This window comes from Bos indicus x Bos taurus, chromosome 3, assembly GCF_003369695.1.
Source record: "Bos indicus x Bos taurus breed Angus x Brahman F1 hybrid chromosome 3, Bos_hybrid_MaternalHap_v2.0, whole genome shotgun sequence".
Classification (NCBI taxonomy): domain Eukaryota; kingdom Metazoa; phylum Chordata; class Mammalia; order Artiodactyla; family Bovidae; genus Bos; species Bos indicus x Bos taurus.
Genome location: NC_040078.1, coordinates 508,896 through 528,298, shown reverse-complemented (window position 1 = coordinate 528,298; position 19,403 = coordinate 508,896). Strand labels below are relative to the sequence as shown.

The following is a 19,403-nucleotide window of genomic DNA, read 5'->3' as shown; positions in this document are numbered from 1 at the left end:
CGACATGGATGAACTTTGAGGACATTATGCTAAGTGAAATAAACCAGCCACAAAAAGACAAATATTGTATGATTCTACTTGTATGAGGTACTTAAGAGTAGTCAAAATCATAGAGATGGAAAGTAGAATGGTGGTTGCCAGGGGCTGGTAAGAGGGAGACGGGAGAGTTGTTTAATGGGTTTAGTTTTGCAAGGTGAGAAGAGTTCTGGAGACAGATGATGACAATGACTATACCATATAAATGTACTAAATACTACTGAAAGACAGTGAAAAGTGAAGTCACTCAGTCGTATCTGACTCTTTGCGACCCCGTGGACTGTAGCCTACCAGGCTCTTCCATCTTTGGGATTCTCCAGGCAAGAATACTAGAGTGGGTAGCCATTTCCTCCTCCAGGGGATCTTCCCGACCCAGGGATCAAACCCTGGTCTCCTGCATTGCAGGCAGATGCTCAACCCTCTGAGCCACCAGGGAAGCCCTAAATACTACTGAACTGTACACTTAAAAATGGCTCAGAAGATAAATTTTATGTTAGGTATATTTATTTTACAGCAATAAAAAAGTTGGAAAAAATATACCAGGGTATCTTCTTTTTAACTTCTCTCCCCATGGGATTGAGAGAGTCATGAAATGAAGGAAGTCAGCTATCTTCACGGTTTCTCAACCACTGATGAAAAAGAAAAGAACTTCAGACAGTATATAGAGTAAACTCCTCCTGCAGTAGAGGAGGAAATACAAGCTATGTCTGCACCATATTATTCCTCACTAGGAACTAGTCCAGCAGTGACTTCCAAGGTAAAATCACTGAGTAAAACAATTCATCATGTTGCACTGTCCCCAGATCACATGGTAAAGCAAAACTCACTTTTTGTTCATCAAATTCCTCTGGTGCAGTTTTTGTTATGCGTGTTAGAGAATGAGGAGAACACTCAGTACTAAGCCAAGCTGGACTCTGAGCCATGGACTGTCGAATTTTTTCAAAGGGCCACTGGCCTCCCTCCCAAGCCTCCCCCAGCAACACTGAAAGTGGCATCATCATCCTTGTGTTTGCTGGCCAACACAGATGGGGAGGGTTCACTTCAGCCTCCCAGAAAAGCCACAAACAACCAGCTGAAGTCATGATGAAGACAACAGAAAAGCACTTTAGGAGACAGAAAGCAGTGGCGGGTTGACAACAGCTCTCTGGGGAGGCCTTAGCAGACTGAAGGTCAAGCAAGACCTCAATACAGAAATAGCTTTCTGAGCTGGACACCCAGCCTGGACCACACTACTTCCCCAGGTGGCAGAAGAGAAATGCCAGCTTTCCCAGGGCAGGCTCAGGAAAGCCTCCACAGACGCTGGCCAAGGCCAGCCTGCCTGGAGCTGGGACCCCAGCAAACCCCAAAGGCATAGCTGGGTCAGATCAGGTCAGGCCTGCTCAAGCTTGGTCCAAGTTGACCTGATGCTGCTGCCAGATGTTCCCGTGGTGATACCCAGGGCAAATGGACCAAGGGTCTGGTCAGGAGCTGGTGCTCAGGCAGAGAGAAGCCAATACCACTCCCTGGAGTTCCTGACTGGTTACTCAATATCTCTACTTGAATGGCACAGGTACCACAAGCCTAACATGTCCAAAATCAGACTTCAAATCCTTTGCCTCTCAAATCTGCTCTTTCCATGTCTCTTCAACTCATGTTGTGGTATCCTCATCCTTCCAGTTGCTCAGACCCTAAACTCTGAAGTCACTCCTGACTCCTCACTTTCTCTCACATCTCCTGCCTGATCCATTAGCAAATCTACTGGCTAATGGATCTACTTTTGGAATGTATCTAGTATTCAACTATGTCTTTCTATCTCTGCTACCATCACTCTGGTCCAGGTTATGTCTTCTCTGCATTATTAAAATCGCTTTCTCACTAAAGAGAAAGCATCTGCATCCGCCATTGTCCCGATCCTCAACACAGCAACCAGAGTAAGCCTGTTAAAATAGAAGTCAAAACACATGAACAAGTCACTGCTTATTCAAAACCCCAAAAGTATTCCCCTGTCACTTAGAATAGGCTCTGCATGATCTGGCTCTCCACTACTGGTCTAATTTCATAATAAAAATTACTTTTTAACTGCCATTACTATTTATCAAACATATCAAGCATGTGTCCACCTCAAGGCCTTTGCACTTGCTGCTTCCTATGTCTGGAATGCCTTTATCCAAGATATCATTGTAGGTTGCTCTCACTTCCTTTCAGTCTTCAAGTCACCTTTTCAGCAAAACCTTCCCAATCCACACAACCTAACATTTCATACCTCTCTCTAACATTTTATGGCCCCATTCCCTTGCTTTACTTTTCCTCCTTACTGCACGTGTATGTACTTATTTTCTTATCTTGTTAATGTCTCTCCCTCACACCAGACTGTATGCTCCAAGACAGTAAGAAATCTTGGGGTCAGCACCTAGAACAGCACCTGGCAAATGACAGGTGGCTGATATATGTGATAAATGAAAGTGTGAATTAACAGTGGAACACTGGACATCTTTGCACACAAGCCGTTATACTGCCTTTAGAGAATTATTTTTGCAGATGTAGCAAACACTATTCATTATCCAGTAAATAACCATCCTCCCCTTTTTCCTGTCAACAGATCCCTGACTTGATGTGGTGTACTATCAGTTTAATGCAAAAGTAATTGTGGTTTTTGCATTGTTAAAATGTATCTTTTGATATTGAAATACATTCTAAATAGTAGTCACATCATTTTAATGTGCATTTATCTTTTTTATTTTTTTGCTAATGACTTATCAGTTGCTGATGATTTTATCTTTATTTTAGACTATGGAACTGATGTTAGATAAAAAGCAAATTTGAAGGATTTTCTTATTTGAGTTCAAAATGGGTTATAAAGCAGCAGAGAAAACTCACAACATCAACAACACACTTGGCCCAGGAACTGCTAATGAATGTACAGTGCAGAGGTGGTACAAGAAGTTTTGCAAAGGAGACAAGAGGCTTGAAGATGAGAAGCACAGTGGCCAGCCATCAGAAGGTGACATCAACGGAGAGGCTCATCGAAGCTGATCCTCGTATGGCTACTTGAGAAGTTGCCGAAGAACTCAATGTCGACCCTTTTACAGTTGTTCAGTATTCGAAGCAAATTGGAAAGGTGAAAGAGCTCAACAAGTGGGTGTCTCATGAGCTGGACACGCAAGCTCAGTTGCTTCAAGCATGTCCAGCTCTGTGTGACCCGAGGCACTTCAGCCTGCCAGGCTCCTCTGTCCATGGGATTCTCCAGGGCAAGAACACTGGAGTGGATTACCATGCCCTCCTCAAATGAGGAGGGGAATGGACCTCAAATCAAAAAAACTGTCATTTTTGAAGGGTTGTCTTCTCTTATTCTACACAACAATGAACCATTTCTCTACTGGATTGTGATGTGCGATGAAAAGCGGATTGTATACAATGACCAGCTCAGTGATTGAACTAAGAAGCTCCAAAGTACTTCCCAAAGCCAAAGTTGCACCAAAAAAAGGTCATGGTCACTGTTCAGTGGTCTGCTGCCCATCTGATCTACTACAACTTTCTGATGCCAGAGAAACCATGACATCTGTTCAGCAAATTGATGAGAGGCACAGAAAACTGCAATGCCTGCAGCCAGCACTGGTCACAGGAAGGGCCCCGTCCTTCCCCACAACGCCCGACTGCAGGTCTCACAACCAACACTCCAAAGTTGAATGAACCGGGCTAGGAACTTTTGCCTCATTCACCATATTCACCTGATCTCTCACCAATGGACTACCACTTCTCTGAGCATCTCGACAACTTTTTGCAGGGAAGACGCAAAACATGTCTGTATAACTGAACCACTTTGCTATATGCCTGAAACTAACACAATATTGTAAATCAGCTTTACTTCAATTTTTTAAAAAACGCACACACACACACAAAAAGAGCCAGAGAGACAGGATCTCCAGTAACAATTTCCCCTTTAAAAATGCACCAAAACCCAAGCTGATCCTTGGAAATGCCTCATTCTAGAAACATGAGTTTTATGAGTTGGTGGGGTTTTATCACCTTAAAATGTCAAACCTCTGTTTCAAACCTTTAGGCAAAATTCATGAAAATCTATCACACATTTTCCTATATTTGAAAATAAGGTATACAGATCATAATGATTTTCATGATGACTCAAGGTCATTAAACACCAAGATAAATGGAATTCTGACCTCAGATTTCAGTGCTAATGGAATGCTCTCTTTAGAAATTTTAGAGAAGATTGCTCAGCTTCCCAGTTACTCAGGTAGGGGGTTATCCCTGTGAGTGTTTATTACATGATTGAAAACACAGTGATTCCCTCAAGCTAGGTAAGGGCAATGTGATTTCCTTTTATACTGGGTAGGCCAAAAAGTCTGTTCAGGTTTTTTTTTAAAACATCTTACAGAAAAACCTGAACTTAAAAAAAAAAAAAAAACTCTCTTTATCAATTTATTTATTTGGCTTAAAGAGATGGGAATATAAGACCACCTTATCCGCATTCTAAGAAATCTGTATGCAGGTCAAGAAGCAATAATCACAATAGGACGTGGAACAACGAACTGGTTCAAAATTGGGAAAGGAGCACATCAAGGCTGTACATGAACCGTGAACCTCTAGAGTTCAAGTTGGATTAAGAAAAGGCAGAGGAACCAGAGATCGAATTGCCAAGATCCGCTGGATCATCGAAAAAGCAAGAGAGTTCCAGAAAAACATCTACTTCTGTTTATTGACTATGCCAAAGCCTTTGACTGTGTGGACCACAACAAACTGTGGAAAATTCTTCAAGAGATGGGAATACCAGACCACCTGACCTGCCTCCTGAGAAATCTGAATGCAAGTCAAGAAGCAACAGTTAGAACTGGACATGGAACAATAGACTAGTTCCAAATCAGGAAAGGAGTACATCAAGGCTGTATATTGCCACCCTGCTTATTTAACTTATCTGCAGAGTACATCATGAGAAATGCTGGACTGGATGAAGCACAGACTGGAATCAAGATTGCCAGGAGAAATATCAATAGCCTCAGATATGCAGATGACACCACCCTTATGGCAGAAAGTAAAGAAGAACTAAAAAGCCTCTTGATGAAAGTGAAAGAAGAGAGTGAGAAAGTTGGCTTAAAACTCAACATTCAGAAAACTAAGATCATGGCATCCAGTCTCATCACTTCATGGCAAATAGACGGAGAAACAATGGAGACAATGACAGACTTTATTTTGGGGGGCTCTAAAAATTACTGCAGATGGTGACTGTAGCCATGATATTAAAAGCTGCTTGCTCCTTGGAAGAAAAGCTATGATAAACCTATACAGCATATTAAAAAGCAGAGACATCACTCTGCCAAAGATACATACAGCCAAAGCTACGGTTTCTCCAGTAGTCATGTCTGGATGTGAGAGCTGGACCATAAAGAAGGCTGAGCACCAAAGAATTGATGCTTTTGAACTGTGGCGTCGGAGAAGGAGAAGACTCTTGACAGTCTCTTGGACTTCAAGGAAATCAAACCAGTCAATTTTAAAGGAAATCAGTCCTGAATATTCATTGGAAGGACTGATGCTGAAGCTGAAGCTCCAATACTTTGGCCACCTGATATAAAGAGCCACCTCTTTGAAAAAGACCCTGATGCTGTGAAAGATTGAGGGCAGAAGAGGGTGATGGAGGAGATGGTTGGATGGCATTGTCAATTCAATGGACATGAGTCTGAGCAAACTTTGGGAGATGGTAAAGGACAAGGAAGCCTGGCGTGCTGCAGTCCACGGGGTCACAAAAACTCACAAGACTGAATAACTGAACAGCAACAAACTTATTTGGCTGAGTCGGTTCTTAGTTTTGGCACATGGGATCTTCGCTGTGGCACACAGATTCTCTAGTTGTGGCACGAGGGCTTAGCTGCTATGAGGGTTCTTAGTTCCCCAACCATGGTTCCAATTTGTGACCCTTCATTGCAAGATGGATTCTTAATGACTGGACCACCAGGGAAGTCCCCTAGATTGAACTTTTTGGTCAAACTTTTGAAACTTTCTCTGTAATTTATTCAAACTTTGGCTGTCCTTTTCCCTATACAGAGAATATTTACCTGTGGCTTTTCTTGTCAAGCTTATTAAAGGTCTATGTAAAGTAGAAGCTGATATACTGAGGAAGGGCTTCAGTGCAAAGTTCTCCAGGTATGGCTTCTGTCAGACAGATGCCATTTCTTTCTGCACCTTTGGGGAAGGTCGATTTTCTACTTCTCAGCACTTTGCCAGATAAGTGATATGCTAATTGTATTTATATGGCCCAAATGATTAAGAAAAACAAAGGCCCTTGAAATAGCTCAGAGCTTTCCATTTTACTTTAATATTTTTTTAAATGATAAAAGGGAAACTGCTGAGTTTTTAAAAAAGATTGTCAAGTCCTATTGGATTTTATGCCACCAGAAAGACAAATAGATAAGTGCAGATAAATGTTATATACTGAATGACTTATATTAGAATTTTCCAAAAGGCTAAATCTAAAAAACATGAATTTCTTGAAGAGACTATAGCTATATTTGCAGATGATATTTGCACAGATCTGCATAGCAAGGCAGAGATTATTTCTTGGTTACCTTGCTTCCCTCTTATTTTTATTTCCTCTATCAACTATCCTATCACACATTATCTAAGTCATGCATTCCCAAACTCTGGGTGGCCGTTACTCTCTGTAGACCAAATACATGATGTTGCACACATATGTGAACTATTATTCTTCAGAAATAAATTCTTCACAATAAACATGCTATTGTGGTCAATAAAATTTGAATCCATCTGTTACACTGTTATTGATTCACATGAGCTCTCTGTAAGTAAGCATTTTCTTTTTTCCAACGGAAGTGGTACCAAAAGCGCAGGTGGATCCACACAGCCCGGCAGAGCTTGGTGATCACTATCATAAGCCCTTGCTGACATTTATACGAACAACATCTGAAGGTGCTTACATCTACCTTAGCAGCAAAAGTCTCAAGAAGCCTTTCTGGAACATGCCATCCTCACAATGACCCTGATCACCCTTTACATCTTTACATCTTAAAGAACCCAATAGTTCTTTAATATTATCTTTTCAGACATGCCTGTCTTAGGAAAAATTTTTATTTTAGGTGAGTATGCTTTCCCTTGCAAATGGATTATAAATTCCTCCTCAGTTTCCCCTTTGAATTCCCAACAGTACTTTGAATGTGGGATTTTATATCCCCCCTACTCATAGTAATATCCATGTTGATCTGATATTCAATAGAAAGGACATGTTTTTCAGACTGTTAACTAAACCTCGGTTTGAATTTCATGTGACTACCTGCTATCTTCTAACTCTCTGAGCCTCAGTTTCTCCAAAAAGATCAAAACAGTGGAATTAACCAACTTCATATGATTACCAAGGAGAATATATGAAGTCACATGTGTAAAAGCAGCTAGTGGAGTGACTGTCAGGAGATAAACTTAAGACATGTTTAAGAAAGCTACTTAAGACATGAAAAGAAAACTCAATTCTCCTTTTCCCATTCAAATTTTAATTAAAACCAAAGAGGTTTCATTTGACCACTAGGTGAATAAAAGAGAGGAGAGAAAGTCTGTTGAGAAAGACTGAAAAATGGAAACACGTCTGACTCCACTGGGGGCTCAGGGCTGACAGCTCAGTCAGCACGAAAGCACTCAGCCAAGAACTCCGCTGCTTGGTAACCACTAAGGCTCAGCTCCAGCTGAGTCAGGCTCTCAGGCACCCAGGTGACCAGCTGACTGAAAAACATGCAATTTTAATTTACCTACATCTGTAATGAGGGGAACTGATATTCCAGGCCACAACCCCTTCCCCGAAAGAGCAAATCTCATCTTTTAAAGCTAAAGATAGAATCAGGATGGCTGGGAGGGTCTGAAAATGTCTAATTAGAAGACTCTAGATAATAATCAAACTCAGTTACTACCCCAATATTTTACAAGAGTGGTTCTCAAGGAGGGGTGATTTTGCCTCCACTTCCACTTCAAGGGATATCGGGCAATTTCTGGAGACGTCTTTGGTTGTCACATATCAGGGGATGCTACTGGGATCTAAGGCCAAGGATGCTGCTAAACATCCCATAATGCACTCTTGCTCACCCACAACAATTATCCAGCACAATATATCAGTGGTGCTGAGGTTAAGAAAGCCTGTTCTATAGGAAAAATTGGGTTCATTCTACTTGTTCCTATGGACACTAAATGAACAGATCAAGAAAAATAAAACTCCCTCCATAAACAAATTTACATACATGCTCCAAGAAGACAAAAGACAGAAGCTATGTTGAGAATAAAGCTGAGTTGATTACTTCTGTCACAAGATAACTAATGATTATACTATGCTAATTGGTTTTACCCTTTATTATTTGTTTTACTCATTATCCTCATTCCAGTTCAGTCGCTCAGTCGTGTCTGACTCTTTGTGACCCCATGAACTGCAGCACACCAGGCCTCCTTGTCCATCACCAACTTCCAGAGTTCACCCAAACCCAGGTCGGTGGGTTGCCATTGAGTCGGTGATGCCATCCAACCATCTCATCCTCTGTCGTCCCCTTCTCCTCCTGCCTTCAATCCTTCCCAGTATCAGGGTTTTCAAATGAGTCAGCTCTTCACATCAGGTGGCCAAAGTATTGGAGTTTCAGCTTCAGCAGCAGTCCTTCCAATGAATATTCAGGACTGATTTCCTTTAGGATGGACTGGACGGATCTCCTTGCAGTCCAAGGGACTCAAGAGTTTGCTCCAACACCACAGTTCAAAAGCACCAATTCTTCGGCGCTCACCTTTCTTTACAATCCAACTCTCACATCCATACATGACCACTGGAAAAACCACAGCCTTGACTAGACAGACCTTTGTCGACAAAGTAATGTCTCTGCTTTTCAATATGCTGTCTAGGTTGGTCATAACTTTCCTTCCAAGGAGTAAGTGTCTTTTCATTTCATGGCTGTAATCACCATCTGCAGTGATTTTGGAGCCCAGAAAAATAAAGTCTGACACTGTTTCCACTGTTTCCCCATCTATTTGCCATAAAGTGACGGGACTGGATGCCATGATCTTCGTTTTCTGAATGTTGAGCTTTAAGCCAACTTTTTCACTTTCTGCTTTCACTTTCATCAAAAGGCTTTTTAGTTTCTCTTCACTTTCTGCCATAAGGGTGGTGTCATCTGCATATCTGAGGTTATTGATATTTCTCCCGGCAATCTTGATTCCAGCTTGTGTTTCTTCCAGTCCAGCGTTTCTCATGATGTATTTTGCATATAAGTTAAATAAACAGGGTGACAATATACAGCATTGACGTACTCCTTTCCCAACTTGGAACCAGTCTGTTGTTCCATGCCCAGTTCTAACTGTTGCTTCCTGACCTGCATATAGGTTTCTCAAGAGGCAAGTCAGGTGGTCTGGTATTCCCATCTCTTTCAGAATTTTCCACAGTTTATTGTGATCCACACAGTCAAAGGCTTTGGCATAGTCAAGAAAGCAGAAATAGATGTTTTTCTGGAACTCTCTTGCTTTTTCCATGATCCAGTGGATGTTGGCAATTTGATCTCTGGTTCCTCTGCCTTTTCTAAAACCAGCTTGAACATCTGGAAGTTCACGGTTCACATATTGCTGAAGCCTGGCTTGGAGAATTTTGAGCATTACTTTACTAGCGTGTGAGATGAGTGCAATTGTGCGGTAGTTTGAGCATTCTTTGGCATTGCCTTTCTTTGGGATTGGAATGAAAACTGACCTTTTCCAGTCCTGTGGCCACTGCTGAGTTTTCCAAATTTGCTGGCATATTGAGTGTAGCACTTTCACAGCATCAGCTTTCAGGATTTGGAATAGCTCAACCGGAATTCGATCACCTCCACTAGCTTTGTTTGTAGTGATGCTTTCTAAGGCCCACTTGACTTCACATTCCAGGATGTCTGGCTCTAGGTCAGTGATCACACCATGGTGATTATCTGGGTCGTGAAGATCTTTTTTGTACAGTTCTTCTGTGTATTCTTGCCATCTCTTCTTAACATCTTCTGCTTCTGTTAGGTCCATACCATTTCTGTCCTTTATCAAGCCCATCTTTGCATGAAATGTTCCCTTGGTATCTCTGATTGTCTTGAAGAGATCCCTAGTCTTTCCCATTCTGTTGTTTTCCTCTATTTCTTTGCATTGATCGCTGAAGAAGGCTTTCTTATCTCTTCTTGCTATTCTTTGGAACTCTGCATTCAGATGTTTATATCTTTCCTTTTCGTTGGCAATTCAATCTCTGGTTCCTCTGCCTTTTCTAAAACCAGCTTGAACATCTGGAAGTTCACGGTGCACGTATTGCTGAAGCCTCGCTTGGAGAATTTTGAGCATTACTTTGCTAGCATGTGAGATGAGTGCAACTGTGTGGTAGTTTGAGCATTCTTTTGGCATTGCCTTTCTTTGGGATTGGAATGAAAACTGACCTTTTCCAGTCCTGTGGCCACTGCTGAGTTTTCCAAATTTGCTAGCATATTGAGTGCAGCACTTTCACAGCATCATCTTTCAGGATTTGAAACAGTTCAACTGGAATTCAATCACCTCCACTAGCTTTGTTCATAGTGATGCTTCCTAAGGCCCATTTGACTTCACATTCCAGGATGTCTGGCTCTAGGAGAGTGATCACACCATAGTGATTATCTCTGGTTGTGAAGATCTTAAAAGCCCAGCAAACTAAGCTCATAATGCTAAAACTGAGATTATGGCTTAAAATGGTATTCCTTCTGAACATATTTTTCTGATGACTGTATCTGAGACAGGTGCCCCTGCAGAACAGAGGAGGCCCCTTCCCTCCCTCACCACACCACCACTTGTTGTGAGACAATCCTAACTTCCCCATCTCATTCCTCACTCAGCCACCTCGAAAAACCATTTACTGTATGCCTATTGAGAGCTAAGCTCCACTTTGCAGCTGCACATAGCACCCAGCAAGATGCCAAAAATCTCTCATCTCCTGGAGCTTACATTCAGCAAACAGGGGACACAGACAGCAAACAAACAAATATCAATAGTAGAAATTCCCAGTTATAATGTTAATAAATACTAGGGATGTAATGTCCAACATAGTAAGTATAATTAACATGGCCATATGTTTTATATGAAAATTGTCAAGAGTAAATTCTGAGTTCTCAGCACAAGGAAAAAAATTGTTCCATTTCTTTAATTTTGAATCTGTATGAGATGATGGACATTCACTAAACTTATTGTGATAATCATTTCATGACGCATGCAAGTCAAATCATTATGCTGTATACCTTAAACTCTACTGTTCTATATGTCAATTATATCTCAATCAATCTGGAAAAATATGAAAAGAAAAAAAATAACTTGATAAAAAAAATAAAAATATAAAAAAATACACAAAATAATTCCATAGAGTGGTGGGTGGTATAAGGATAAACAAAATGGAGTAACGGTAGGTGAGCTGGGAGTGAGGAGTCAGCAAAGTCTCTCCAAAGAGCTAAGGTTTTGAGCAGAGACCAAAAAATGATGGAAGGGAATTTCAGGTCACGGGAAGAGCCCTTGCAAAGGCAGTGAGTCAGAATGAGCTTGGAATGCTTGAGGACTAGCAAGGAAGCTGGAGAGGAGTGAGGGAAGAGGCAGACTGTGGAAACGGCAAGGGGCCAGATTACACAGGGCACTGTGGGTCGTGGTAAGGAGCGTGGATGAGATTCCATGTGGGAACAGAGGCCCCTGGAATGATGCATCTGATTCATGTTTTAGAAGAGTTATTCTGCTGCTGGGTGAAGAACGGACTATAGGGCCCATGCATGGAGGCAGAGACAGCAGTCTGAGGTTGCTGCTATATCCCTAGTGAGAGACAAAGGCTTGGACCAAGGTTGTGGTAACAGGTGTCAAGAAGGGATCAGGTTCACTCATCTCCAACACTTGAGAGCTGAAAGAAGCTTTGGCAGTAACTCATTCTAATGTGTTATTTTACAGATGATGGACTGGAAGGCCCAAAGAGGTGACGTGAGTTTCTCACAGACATGCTACATTAGCTAAAGAAGCTCACCAGCAAACCTTGATCTTTAACCTTGATCTCAAATTCAAACCTTGACCTCCCTGGTGTCAGAAAGGAAAGACACTGAAGAAAAGTAAAAGATACAATAATTTTCAATAATTTTAGATGGAAAATGCAAAGAAAAATGGAGATGAAAGAGAGAATTTAGGAAAAATTAATTTTGAGATAGGAGAAGGCTTCCTAAATGACAGAAAACTTGAAGCAATAGTGAAAAGTCTTATAGACTTAACCACATAAACATTGGAGAAGGAAATGGCAACCCACTCCAGTATTCTTGCCTGAAAAATCCCATGGACAGAGGAGGCTGGTGGGCTACAGTCCATAGGGTGACAAAGAGTCAGACACGACTGAGCAACCAACACTAACTCATGCTACTGCTGCTAAGTCGCTTCAGTCGTGTCCAACTCTATGCGACCCCATAGACAGCAGCCCACCAGGCTCCCCCGTCCCTGGGATTCTTCAGGCAAGAACACTGGAGGGGGTTGCCATTTCCTTCTCCATTGCATGAAAGTGAAAAGTGAAAGTGAAGTCACTCAGTCGCATCCGACTCTTAGCGACGCCAGGGACCGCAGCCTACCAGCCTCCTCTGTCCATGGGATTTTCCAGGCAAGAGCACTGGAGTGGGGTGCCATTGCCTTCTCTGAACTCTAACTCATAAACATTAAACAACCAAAGGTACAATAAGCAAATCTGGGAAGACAAAAAAGGCAAGATACTTGATTTATTAACAAGAAAAGGATTAACATTTAAAAGACCCTCACAAATTGATGAAATCACCAACAAGTCAATGGAAAAATTGTTAAGGGATCTGAAGAAGTATAAATCCATTAATGTGTTTTATAAGAGTGGACTTAGAAGAATCTATCAGCATTTAAAGTGCACACAACTTTGATATGGAATAGTCTCCAAGATATACATTAAATTTTTAAAATTCTATAAGCAGAATGGGGTATTTAGTATGTTACTATAATAATTTTTTTAGGGGAAGAAAATTGAAAATAAAATTGAATATTTTATTTACCTATAAATGCATGTGTGTAGAAGAACACAAAAAAAGTGGCAAAATTAGTTGTACCAAAAAAGGAAAATATAAGGCTAGAGTAGAAGGGAGGTATTACCATTTATAGCCTTTGAATACTACCTACGCCTTATGTATACATCTATCTCCAAACAAGTAAACCTAGATAATTAAACAAACTCAATCTCTTTTTCTGCATAATCCCCAGATCCCAATAAACAAAAGGAATTCTGCTTAAATAAATGTTTAAAATATACATTTCCTTTGACCCAACAACTTCACTTCCAAGAATAACTTTTATCCAGAAATACTCTACAGACACAGAGACTTATGTATAAGCATGTTCACTATCAGTTCAGTCACTCAGTCGTGTCCGATTCTTTGCGACTGCATGGACTGCAGCATGCCAGGCTTTCCTGACCATCACCAGCCCTCGGAGCTTGCTCAAACTCATGTCCATCGAGACAGTGATGCCATCCAACCATCTCATCATCTGTCACCCGCTTCTTTTTCTTTCAGTCTTTCCCAGCATCAGGGTCTTTTCAAATGAGTCGGCTCTCCGCATCAGGTGGCCAAAGTATTGGAGTTTCAGCTTCACCATCAGTCCTTCCAAGGACTGATCTCCTTTGGAATGGACTGGTTGGATCTCCTTGCAGTCCAAGGGACTCTCAAGGGTCTTCGCCAGCACCATAGTTCAAAAGCATTAATTCTTTGGCACTCAGCTTTCTTTATAGTCCAACTCTCACATCCATACATGACTACTTGAAAAACTATAGCTTTGACTAGACAGACCTTTGTTGACAAAGTAATGTCGCTGCATTTTAATACACTGTACAGGTTGGTTATAGCTTTTCTTCCAAGTAGTGAGAGTCTTTTAATTGCATGGCTGCAGTCACCATCTGCAGTGATTTTGGAGCCCCCCAAAATAAAGTCTCTCACTGTTTCCTTTGTTTCCCCACCTATTTGCCATGAAGTGATGGGACTGGATGCCATGATCTTAGGTTTCTGAATGCTGAGTTTTAAGCCAACTTTTTCACTCTCCTCTTTCACTTTCATCAAGAGGCTCTTTAGTTCTTCACTTTCTGCCGTAAAGGTGGTGTCATTTGCATATCTGAGGTTATTGATATTTCTTCTGGCCATCTTGACTCCAGCTTGTGCTTCATCCAACCCAGCATTTCACATGATGTATTCTGCACAGAAGTTAAATAAGCAGGGTGATAATATACAGCCTTGATGTACTCCTTTCCTGATTTGGAACCAGTCTATTGTTCCATGTCCAGTCCTAACTGTTGCTTCTTGACCTGCATACAGGTTTCTCAGGAGGCAGGTCGGGCGGTCTGGTATTCTCATCTCTTTTAGAATTTTCCACAGTTTGTCGTGACCCACACAGTCAAAGGCTTTTGCATAGTCAATAAAGCAGAAGTAGATGCTTTTCTGGAACTCTCTTGCTTTTTCTATGATCCAACAGATGTTGGCAATTTGACCTCTGGTTCCTCTGCCTTTTCTAAATCCAGCTTGAACATCTGGAAGTTCCTGGTTCACATACCGTTGAAGTCTGGCTTGGAGAATTATGAGCATTACTTTGCTAGCGTGTGCGATGAGTGCAACTGTGCTATAGTTTTAACATTCTTTGGCATTGCCTTTCTTTAGGATTGGAATGAAAACTGACCTTTTGCAGTCCTGTGGCCACTGCTGAGTTTTCCAATTTTGCTGGCATATTAAATACAGCACTTTCATACCATCATCTTTTAGGATTTGAAATAGCTCTACCAGAATTCCACTATCTTTGTTCCTAATGATGCTTCCTTAGGCCCACTTGACTTTGCATCCCAGGATGTCTGGTGCTAGGTGAGTGATCATGCCATTGTGGTTATCTGGGTCCCAAAGATCTTTTAGTAATGTGAAGATCTGGGTCATGAAGACCAAAATGTGGTCCACTGGAGAAGGGACTGAAATGGCAAACCAGTTCGGTATTCTTGCCTTGAGAACTCCATGAATAGTATGAAAAAGGCAAAAAGATATGATGCTGAAAGATGAACTCCCCAGGTCAGTAGGTACCCAATATGCTACTGGAGAAGAGTGGAGAAATAACTCCAGAAAGTAAAGAGACACAGCCAAAGCAAAACAACCCCAGTTGTGGATGTGACTGGTGATAGAAGTAAAGTCCGATGCTGTAAAGAACAATATTGCATAGGACAGAATGATCTCTGTTCATTTCCAAGGCAAACCATTCAATATGTTTACTATAGCATTGATAATAGATGAAGCTGGAAAAAAAATCTCAAAGCCCCTCAATAGGAAAATGTTTAAATGAATTCTGGTGAATCTACACTATAAAATACTATGTAGCCATTAAAAAGAATGAAGTATATCTATGTTATTGCCATTAGAAGACATCCAAGTCTGATTATTAAGTCAAAAAATTAAGTCATGGAGCATATAATTATATATGATCCCCATTTATGTATTTTTAAAGGCATATCCAATATACTAAGGTTGGTCCTAAAGTTGGAAATGCAAATAGTACTTCATCGTGTTTTATAATATAATATCAATAAACTATATATTATGCATTCATATTCACCTCTATTTCCAGATTTGTTAAACTGGCTAACAAAAACTAGTTGAAAGTATTCTCTTGGTGCAGGACTAAAATCACAGAGGAGATCAGTACTAGTACTGGCTGAATGAATGAAGTATTGAGTCATAAAGTCAATCCTTACTCCAAATTCCAGGTAGCACTACCTCCATCTTTGTTGATGTTTGTTGATCTCAAAGAAAAACAGCAAGAAAACATCACTTCTGCCCTCCAGTTATGCTTTATTGCTTCTCAGAATGACAGCAAGTACTTCCTAAGGTTGCAAGCTGGCAGTCTGCAGGCTACAACGAGCCTACACACATGATTTGGTTGCCCAGCATATTTTGAAAACTGTTTTGAATTAGTTGCCAATTTTAAAAACATGGAGCTTTCTTCCTTAAAAATTTGCAACTTTCCACCGCCCGCCTCCCCCATTTCAGATTAAGCAAAGTGCTAGAACCTTGTCACACCTGCTATCTCTTTACAGAAGGTATGTTCTACACACAGCCCCCACATAGCCATTCTGCACTCAGGCTTACTGACTAGTCCCAGCAGAGTTTACATCACAGAACTGTACCTCCTTTGGGTGGCATTTAGATCAGCTCCAGTTCACCCCATTCTGTCTTTCACAGAACCCAAGCAACAACTCCAACCCTCTAAACACATGGCCAGGCCTCATTTCTGACTCCCCCTGCACAGGGCTGCAACATAAAGAAAATGATTTGACTACTTGAGGCTTGGACTTAGTTTCTAAATGCCAAGCAGGCCTCCTTGTGAAGAGTTCCTATTCTTCCCATCAAGGTGGTGGAGTTGTAGGGCAAGGAAAATCCTGAGTTCAAGGACCCACCTGTGTTGGAGCCCATGTGAAAAGTACTGCTAAGTCAAAAGACCTGAGTACAATCCTGGCTCCTTACTTGCTGAGCAGAGTACTTTTCTTGAGTCTCAGTTTCCCCACCTGTAAAAGCTGCGAATAACACTTCAGAGGGCTGTTACATGAATGAAATTTAAAAGTGTGTATTAAAGTGCTTGGAAGCATCTTAGAAGTATAAAACGAGTGTAGTCTAAGACAGGAAAAGAGAGGCACTGTGGAAGAAGTGACTGAAATGGGTGGCTGAATTCCAGTTAAAGAGAGTTGTGCGATCTGAGGTACTTCCCACCACCTCTCTCTGCTGGTGGCCTGGGAAATCCCTTTCCTCACCCATCTCAGTAGCCACGAGGGATTATGAGGGAAAGCCATCTAATACTTTTCGATGCAGCAGCTCTCCAAAGCTCATTTCTGGGTCCAGGTCACAGGTGGAAAAGACGCTGGGCTGAGTCACTGTTGGCTGGATGGGGAGGGGGCACAGTGATGCTCCCTCCACCACCACCACCACGAGCCTCCCCTCAAACACTAATGCCATCATTATCTCAACATCAAGGAACCAAAGTCATTTCCCTCCAAAACCACACCACCTTCACAGGGAGGAGGTGCTTTCAGGGCTCTTAAAAGCACTGACAAACGGATGAATAGTACAATAAAAAAAAAACAAAACCAGTCTCAGAGATGTGCGATAAACTGATAACGCACCGCTGTGTGGTTATGAGAGCAGACCCCAGAACATCACAGTTATTCAGTAGACATTCTTATCCCACATACCTTTGTCAAAAGGTTTGGACCAGGGCTAAGCTCTGGCCCAGAAGGCGGGCCAAGTACCCCCAAACTAACCGAATCTCCGTGGGCAGACCTGAAGAGCAGAGACGCCTACCCGGCGGCGCCCAGGTGGGCCGGGCGACTTCTGGGCGCACCTTCCGTCCAGCTCGGGAGACAGCGCCCAGAGCCCCGACCGAGGATGCAGCTCACCTGGTCCTCACGGATTTCGGCTAAGGGTCGAGGCCGCTGCGTCCCGCACATCTGTCCCGGAGGGGACCTTCAAGCCCCTCGGCCCAGGGGGCACGGGGCCGCACCGATGTCCTCCCTTTCCGGAGGTCTGAGAAAGGGGCTTCCGGCAGCGAGGCAGAAGCCAGGCGGGCTAGTGGGAAGGGCCTCTCAGAAGCCGCTGGCCGCAGGAGAGGGGCGCGCCTTCAAGATCTTCCCACAAAGAGCCCCGGATCCTCGAAGCAAAGCGGCGTGCGCGAGGAAGATAACTCCCTACCTCCAAGGGGCGCGGAGATAAAAAAAAAAAAAAAAAAGCGCCGTGGGGGCGGGGAGGAGTGGGGGAAGGGGGCGCGGAGACCCCGTCTGGCCTGCACCCCCGCGCCCTCCCGCACGGCACAAAGAACTCGGCCCCGCTCCATCCCTGCCAGCGCCCCACTTCCCGCCCGCGCCCCGGCGGGTACTCACCCAGAGGCCGCCGCCGCGGCAGCTCAGGGCCGGGTCGGCCCGAGCCGCCTCCCCGCCTCCGTCGCCGCCGCGGCAGCAGCTTCCTTCCTCCCGGCCGCGCTCGGGGACCGGAGGTTTCGGGTTTCAGCCCGCGGAGCCCCGCTTCGCTCCTCCCGCCGCCGCGCCGCCAGCACGCGTACCCGGCCAGAACACAGACCGAGTAACTTTGCGGCGCGAGCGCCGCCCGCCCCTTCTCCGCCGTCCCGAGCCCCTCCGCCTGCGGGCCCTCCGAATCCCCCGCGCCCCCACGGCCCCGCCCGGGCTCCGCGCGCCGCCGCCCCTGCCCGCCCCGGCGCCGCAGCTTCCCATCCCTCACACCCCTTCCTTTCGCGCTTGCCCTCCCTCCCGGCCACTTTTCCATTTCTTCCCACGGTCGGCCTCAGCTGCTGCTCTTTGTCTCGCCCCTACCGTCTCGGCCCGTAAACCTTTGTGGTCCCTCCTCGGGCCTTCCCTGAATCCCGTTCCTCCGTCCCAGTTCCAGCTGTTAGGACGTCGCCTTTGCCATTCTCTCTGCATTGCACTTACACTTTCGGATTCTTCCCGTAGGCTCCGCACAGTCCCATTCTCCTCCTCCAGTCTCGCCGCGGACGACTCCTGGCGTCGCCTTTCCTGCTCACCTTTCATTCATCCAGCCAACGTGCCTGAGCATCTGCCTGGTGCCAGGCACTGTCCCGCACCCTGGGAATATCACAGTGAATCCACCCGCGAAACCAGCCTTTGAGGATCCCACAACTCCTTAGAGTGGGAGGGTGAATGTAAACAGACCTTTTCATGGCTACTCTCTACCTCTGAGCCAAAGCCAGGGAGCAGTAATTACAATACACAGCCCAGGGTGCTGCCGGTTCAGGGGACAAAACAGTTCCTTCTCATATGTGGTTTTTCCCCCCTTCCTCAGTTCCCATGTTCTGTAGCATTTCTAGCCTCATGCGTCTTCTGTGCAGCAGTCTTAATAAAAGGATAAAAAGTTGAAGCATACAATAGAACTGCTTTAAAAATGAAGGTAGAGAAGGAAGAAAGAAACGAAAGGGAGAGGAAAGGGGTAGCAAATGAATCAGGTAAGTAGTTATAAAGCCCAGTTCACCAAACTCCAGCAAAAACTGATGCTATGCCCAGAACAGGATTCAAATAACTCTGAAATCCATCCACTTTGATAAATGTATTAGTTATTCCCTTGTCTACAAGTTGGCACTGTGGGAGCTGCTTCCTTATTAATATTAGGCCACTGAGTTACCATTTTAGAATGATAATTTACTATCTAGCACCTGCCAAACACCCAGCTTGTCCTCAGGGACAAAGGAAATAATAGGGACACAAAAGGTACATGGATGCCTGGATATTCCTATGGGACAGCTGCTTTATTTGGTCAAAAACTGGAAGCTGAAACTCCACACAGAATCTAGGTCACCAGCAAGCC

The 19,403-nt window shown here is 43.5% G+C and overlaps 1 protein-coding gene across 9 annotated transcripts in view; it reads right to left on the bottom strand.

Annotated features, from left to right (window-relative positions):
• Positions 1 to 18,837, bottom strand: part of GPR161 (G protein-coupled receptor 161) — a 59,465-nt gene extending 40,628 nt beyond the window's left edge. The window contains exons 1-2 of one of the 9 annotated variants that reach the window (XM_027526315.1): positions 18,398 to 18,494; positions 17,471 to 17,758 (exon numbers count right to left, since the gene is read on the bottom strand). The gene's annotated coding sequence lies outside the window, so the exon portion shown is untranslated. Of the gene's footprint in view, positions 1 to 16,477; positions 17,423 to 17,470; positions 17,759 to 17,950; positions 18,187 to 18,397; positions 18,495 to 18,514 lie in introns of those variants that run through there. The other 8 variants (XM_027526324.1, XM_027526335.1, XM_027526308.1 and 5 more) reach the window with 8 other exon arrangements.
• Positions 18,838 to 19,403: the final 566 nt, after the last annotated feature.